Source organism: Echinops telfairi, unplaced genomic scaffold (assembly GCF_000313985.2).
Source record: "Echinops telfairi isolate 266 unplaced genomic scaffold, ASM31398v2 ScPeMD7_8;HRSCAF=38, whole genome shotgun sequence".
In the NCBI taxonomy this organism is placed as follows: Eukaryota; Metazoa; Chordata; class Mammalia; order Afrosoricida; family Tenrecidae; genus Echinops; species Echinops telfairi.
The window spans coordinates 10,031,322-10,038,080 of record NW_022103905.1 but is presented as its reverse complement, the minus strand read 5'-3'; the positions used below and the strand labels follow the sequence as shown (position 1 = coordinate 10,038,080).

The following is a 6,759-nucleotide window of genomic DNA, read 5'->3' as shown; positions in this document are numbered from 1 at the left end:
CTCTAATCCTTACTTCAAAGGTGTGACAATCAAGAGACATAATCCCTGTCCTTAAGTAGCTTATATTCTAATAGTTAGTCCAGGCAGACAGTAGACTTGCACGGTCCATGAGTTCTGGCATGCGTAGAGCACAGCTCTGCAGATGTTTTGATAGGTGCGGGGATTCTGTGGGAAGCCAGGCTCCCCACCTACTCAACCAGAAGTCCAGGCAGGACTTGAATCGCTTAGTGGTAGAGATTGGAGCAAGCCATTATTTTTTAGACAAAGGTGGCTCCTATAACAGCTCCTCTGACAAGGGGTGGAGATGGAGACCTGGTTGGCAGTTCTGGTTATAGGGGAACAAGTTAGACATGGAGTCTCTGAAGTGGTGCTCAAGGGCTGGCAGCAGGATGCATCTAGGATGTTGTAAGAGATGGGTGATCCTCACATTTGCCCTGGGGCAGACAAACTACTAGAGCTTACATTCTGAGCACTAAGTTTGCTAAAGGCTAGAGATAACAGTGAAAGCCATGTTGAATTCCTTCTGGCCATTAACAGTCTTGCCCTCGGGCAAAGAGCATTAGAAAGTAGATTACTACCTCTTCCCTAACTTGCCTGGGGAGGGGCAGCCTTCCTTAAGGCCTTGCCTGGGTAAGTCCTTGATGGACATTGGGGTGCTGGGAAAGCATAATCATGAGTCATGTCCAGCTGCCTTGGTCTGAGGGTCCTGTACCTATCTCGTATTTTTTTTTTTCCTATCTCGTATTTCAGGGCACAAAAGAGACCCCAATCTCAAATATAATTTAAGGAGACTATTTATTAAGTCTTAAAAGGGACAAAGATAATAACACAAAGACACAGATAACATCATCTGGATGAGGGAGGCCGTTAGCACGAGCTCAAATGGTGTCCAAGGAATCTAGCCAGGACGCCAGATAACATGGCATTGGAACAAAGGGAACTGGCGCAAATTCATGATTGGTGGCAGATCAAGACCTCACAGGTAGGCAGAACCCGGGATTGTGTCTGGGACACGCGTATTATTAATAGAAGGGCCGATACGATTGGTCCAAGGCCTTCCCACTGAGGCAGTTGGGGCAAGACTGATAGGGAATGACTCCCGGCTAGTGACCCCACTGTATGGCCCCCAGTATGGACCTCCATCAAGGACATGCCCAAGCAAGCCCCTAAGCAGGCCTGCCCCTCCCTGGGCTGCCTGGAGAGGGGTGGAGATCATCTGCTTTTCAAGGCGCTCTGCCTGAGCGCGTGATCATCTATAGCAGCGGCTCTCAACCAGAGTTGCGACCCTTTGGGGGTCACACGACTCTTTCAGAGGGGTTGCCAGATTGATAACAGTAGCAAAGTGACAGTGATGAAGTAGCAATGCAAGTAATTTTATGCTTGGGGGGTCACCACCACATGAGGAACTGTCACGGCATTAGGAGGGTTGAGAACCACTGCTCTGCATCCTTGGTTAATGAAGCTCGGTCTCCGTGGGGACTCTGCCAATGGACTTTGTGCTGTCACTGCCATCCGCGGCCGTTTGCAAACCGGCGTGCTCAGAATTTAAGCATGCAGACACTTGTAAACTCTTCTGTTTGGCATCATATGCACGTCTCAATTATGTTCCCATTCCCGCGTCCATAGTTCCAGTGTGTGCGTGATGGCTTGATTGGCTGCCAGCCAAGCTTCTCTGACAGTTTCCTCGGTCCTCCTTTTGCCCTGTTTCAGTCTTGGGTCTCCCTGCAACGGTCTCTTCTCCTGGATGATCTGTTTTTGTCTATGCCTTGTCTTTGTTCTGTTTAAGACTTAATAAATTATGAGATTTGGGTCTCTTGTACCCCAAAACTAAAGGGTCCTGGCTGACCTTGGATCTCCTGGATCCGAATACCCCCAAAAGACTCCAGGGATCTCCATTTTTAACAAGCCGTCGTCTCCTGTTTGTTCTCGAAGCATTGCCCCTCCTTGGGGGTCTTTGTACTTGCTGTTGGATCTGTTTAGGACATTCCCAGTTATCTGTGTGCTGGACTGGCTTCACTGTGTGTGACCTTCACATTTGCACAAGGCTCCTGATGGAAGGGCCCTGTGCTAGCCACGGGGTTAGAGGTTCGAACCATCCTAGGGGACAAATGACCACAACGTGCTAATAGGGAAATAACATTTTATTGGGCATATGTGGTAAGAAAGGGGGACGAAACAGACTGGCATGACATTGAGGTTATGTCTGACAGAATCCCAAGAGCAGCAAAAGATCAGCAGTTTATACACCAAGCCCTCATAGTTTGATTCTTTCAATCTCTCTCCCTGCTTCCTGTGGATGCTGACTCACAGTGAGCCTACAGGGAGGCATGGGTTCCGAGACTGTAACTCGATCAGGGGGTAGAAAACTCGTCTTTGCCCCTCGGAGTGGCTGGTGGTTTGTACTGCAATGCACCATGGCCCTGCGCTCCTGATTCTTTCCATAAAGCAACAAAGCCCCTCGCTGCCACGAAGTCCGTGCCGACTCACAGTGACCCCTGTGCGTTTCCCAAACTTTAACTGTTTACCAGAGTAGAACACCCTGTCTTTCTCCCAGAAAGCTGACCATGCGGATCACAGCCTAGCGGGTGCCCAACACATAACCACTAACCACCAGGGGTCCTTGATTAGACAAGCTGGATATATCGACTGTCGCTTTTCCAACAATCTTTGATTACAAGCTTTCATTGTAAAGGGAGGAGGTCTTTTGTTGCTCCATCAGGCCAGCATGGGGGAGGACAGAGGACAGCTCACTTCTCTTGACATGTCTTAGTCTTTAAGGGGATTTCCTTCCGTTAACCGTACGGCAACCTTTCTTACTCTTGGTGTACTGCCCAACTCCAAACAGCTCCTCCTTGCCTCTTAAGGCTACTGCCCCTTGCTGTCTCTGACTTCTTGCCAGAAAGTAGGTGTGGCAGTGAGACTCTTTAAAAGTTTAGGATGAAACACTGGGGCCTTGACCGCAGTGCCTTTGGTTTGCGGCACTAGCATGCACCACCTACTAGCCCCTCCCTCCTGCAGAGGAAGATGAGGCCATCCGCTCTCAGAAACCCAGGGACATTCTCCTGGCCCCTGGAGGGTCGCTGTGCATCGGAAGTGACTTGATGGCTGTGAGTTTGAGGCGTGGGGCTTGTTGATTTGTGTTTTGAGTGGCCATCTTGACATTTTAAGTACTTTATGAGCCAGGGCCCATGTTTTCACTTTCTACTAGGCCCTTAAAATTATGTAGCCTTCACATCTTTGCCTAAAGGTCTCCACTTTCTGAACACTAGGTCAGTGGTTCTCAACCTTCCTAATGCCACAACCCTTTCATACAGCTCCTCATGCTGTGGTGACCCCCAACCATAACATTATTGTCGTGGCTATTTCGTCACTGTCATGTTGCCATTGTTATGAATCGGGCGACCCCTGTGAAAAGGTCGTTTGACCGCCAAAGGGGTCGCAACCCCAGGTTGAGAACCACTAGGTGAATTGCAACCTTCCTCCAGCCCAGTGCTGCTCCGCTTCGCCAGACTTGCTTTCACAACAAACTCGATCATTTATCCGATTTCCCCTTTCTTTTTTCAGCCCTACCTTTCTGGTGGTAGTGCTGATGAATAAAGAAGCCATGCCTCATGCACTTTCCCTTTCAGTCAGTGGAGACACCAAGCAGCTAACCAAACTATGCCATGTGTTAGAGAGTGATCAGCGAAAGGAAGACAAAAGAGCCGGGAAGGGATATGGGGCTGGTAGACTTAACTAATTTAAAACAGTGTGGCTAGAGGAAATGGAGGAGGGAGCCGAGCAGATAGCTGATGAAAGTGTGTTCCTGGCAGAAGGAACCCAGTGCCCACGGAGAGATGCAAAGGCCCTGGGGCCACGGGCGCATGCTTGGTGTGTGTCAGGCACTGTGATTGGCCTGAGCTGGCTGAAGAAAGGAGTTCTGTAGTGGCTCTGGTCGTGTAGGGTCTGGAAGGCCATGGTGTGGACTTTGGGAAGGGTTGGGGGTGGAGTGGGTGGGGTGTTGAACGGAAGTGTGACATCTGATTTATGCGATAAAAGGACCACTCTGGTTCCTATTGTGAGGATAGACGGTAGGGCCCAGGGGCGGGTGCTAAGGCCAGGGACACCAGACAGGATGTGGGGGCTTTGGGAGTAGCACATAGGAAAAGAGACGGTAGCTTAGATCAAAGCAGTAGTGAGGAGAGTTGAGGTTTTGTTGGTGTAGTCTGCATTTTCTACTCGTTTGTTCCCTGTTAACCTTGAGTTTCTCTCCTAGAGATGAGCCCAGGGACCCAGGAGGCTCCTCTGTTTCAGAGGTTGGCCAGCTGCGGCTCTGGAGCCACATGCGAGTCAAATTAAAAATGAAAATGGCTTCATTTTCAGATAATGGTGATTTCATTTGTGGGTAAATATATGTATTTATGGCTCTTAACATAATTCTTAAGTTGTTGTGAGGGACAGGATTGGCTCTTCCATCTGGAAAGTTTGCTGACCCCTGCTCCATGCCAAAAATACCTTACTACCACGAGTCAGTTCTGCCTCAGCAAGCCTCTGGGACAGAGTAGAACTGCCCCTGCGGCTTCCAAGGCTGGGGTCTTTACCAGAGCAGAAAGCCTCATCTTTCTCCCACAGTGTCTGGTGGGTTCAAACTGCTGACCTGGTGCTTAGAACGGAGCCCATTATGCCACCAGGAGGGCTCCTGTTCTTCAACAGAAAAGAGGAATAGAAAGATTGAAGAACCTGGCCAGGTGTCACTTCGACCGGTGATGTAAAAAATATTATGACCCTTTTCCACCATCCTTTTCTGGCTAGGAGCTACCTTATTAAGTCACTGATAAATGAGGTTCATCAGTTTGTCTTTGGTGAAAACCAACTTCTAAAGAGCCTGCTTTGTGAGGTGCCGGGACTGCGAGGTCGTGCACGCTGCCCTCTGTGCACCTCAGGTGAGGTCACTGTCCGCTGACCCATGGGAGCAGCAGGGGAGGTTGTCTTCAGGGCATAGCCATGATGAGTCTCCACGTGTGGATGCACTTGATCCACAGAAAAGACAGGCTGGAACCAAGTTACTAGACCCTGGAGGGTTAGTCCATAATGTGTTAGTCTGGGTTGACTAGAGAAACAAATCCAGAGACACTCTTATGTGTGTAAGAGAGAACTTATATCAAAGAGTAATTCTATATGGAGAAAACATCCCAGCCCAGTCCAGATCAAGTCCATGAGTCCGATATTAGCCCATATGTCCGATACAAGTCCATAAATTCCTCTTTAGACTGACACAGCACATGCAATGATGCTAAATACATGAAGGTCACAGGCTAGTGGGTAGAAAGTCTTGTGGATCCAGTGGCAGTGGAAACATCTCAATGGTGGCGTGGGTCTCCACGTGGCTCCTCCAGCTCTCTTGAGCAGGCTCTGAAAGATGGCCAGGTAGGGGGTGCATGAGTGTAGTGCATTCTGCTTTCAGACTTTAATTGAAAAGTGTGATTGAAAGCCAGCTCTCAACCTACAGACAAATGCTGCCTCCCCCGCCGCCACTTCCCCTTTGGTGCTTAGTGTTTCTTTCTCTCTTTCCACCCAAAGTAGGTTTTGACAGAATTAAACACAGGTTTAGGTGAGCGCATCTTTGCGCTGTAAGAGGAAGTGGTTGTGGGAAAGTGAAACTATGTCAAGTTGAACTACCCTTCACAGCTCAGCTGGAACTTGTCTTGGACTGGAATTTCCCTCACTGAGTTTATCTCCACTGAGACCAGAAGGCTCCTTCCTCAACCCTGGGGACCTATATTTAGCTCTTGTGGTTTTTGTTTTGTTTTGTTTTTTTTTGCTTAGAAATCCTGGCTACTCCCAGTTGGATTCAAGCCCTTGAAGGAAATTGACTGGCTCCATGCAGCCATGGAGAACAGCTTTGGGACCCCTGAAAGGGCATCCAGGGAACCGCATAGAAACACATGGAAAGAAACAGCCGGCAAAACTGACAAACTCAAGGCCACCCATTCAATTCTGACTCACAGCGACCCTCTTAGGACAGAGGGTAGGTTCCTGAGAATGTCATGCATCTTTAGAAAGTCTTCCACAGGGCAGCAAGAGGTTTCGAACTGCTGACCTTGTACTTAGCAGCTCAAGGCGTCTTCCACTACACTACCAGAGCTCCTAAAAACAACTGAGGTAGCCCTTTATTGGCAGAGTTTATTTGTCTGTCCTTACCCACCCGCCTTACCCTCATTCACTTCCTGTCTGGTTTTATTACCAGGGTCTTCTCTCCTGCCTCCAAAGGCCTACTAAGCCAGGTCCTTTCTTAACACTTCCAGCAAGAGTGTTTTTGCCGAGAAAAAAAAGAGATGGTCATTTTAAGAGAACAGGGTCTGTGAGTCAGAGACGGAAGTTTATCTAAATCCTTGATGTTTGTAACTTTAGCCCTGCCACTGGTGGACATTATTTATCCTTTCTGGGAAAAGGAAATGAATCTGAAGTATTGAGAAAGCAGCTGAAATAATGCTTAGTAGTTTGGGGTTTTAACAGATTTCCAGGGAGAGGCAGTGCACGGGTTGCACATGAGATTGCTCGTAGGAGTGTTTGTTTTGTGTCTGCCGTTTCATTGGCATATAATCCCATACAGATATGCAGCCCGAGGGAACTCTTGGAAACCCTCAGGAGCATTGGTCCTCTGTCTTGTATGGAAGCTGTGAGTGGGCATCCCTCGGTGGCAGGGGGATTAGTGCAAGGAAGGCGCAGACACTTTTCTGTGATTTAAAAGCTGCACGTGTGGCCAAATGAAGCTGACTG

General features: G+C 48.7%; 1 protein-coding gene across 2 annotated transcripts in view; it reads left to right on the top strand.

Annotated features, from left to right (window-relative positions):
• The window catches only part of LYSMD2 (LysM domain containing 2), a 23,055-nt gene that overhangs the window by 1,633 nt on the left and 14,663 nt on the right, over window positions 1-6,759 (top strand). The window contains exon 1 of one of the 2 annotated variants that reach the window (XM_004709431.2): window positions 5,851-6,007. The exons of the other annotated variant lie outside the window; for it this stretch is intronic. The gene's annotated coding sequence lies outside the window, so the exon portion shown is untranslated. Of the gene's footprint in view, window positions 1-5,850; window positions 6,008-6,759 lie in introns of those variants that run through there. 2 annotated transcript variants of the gene reach the window in all.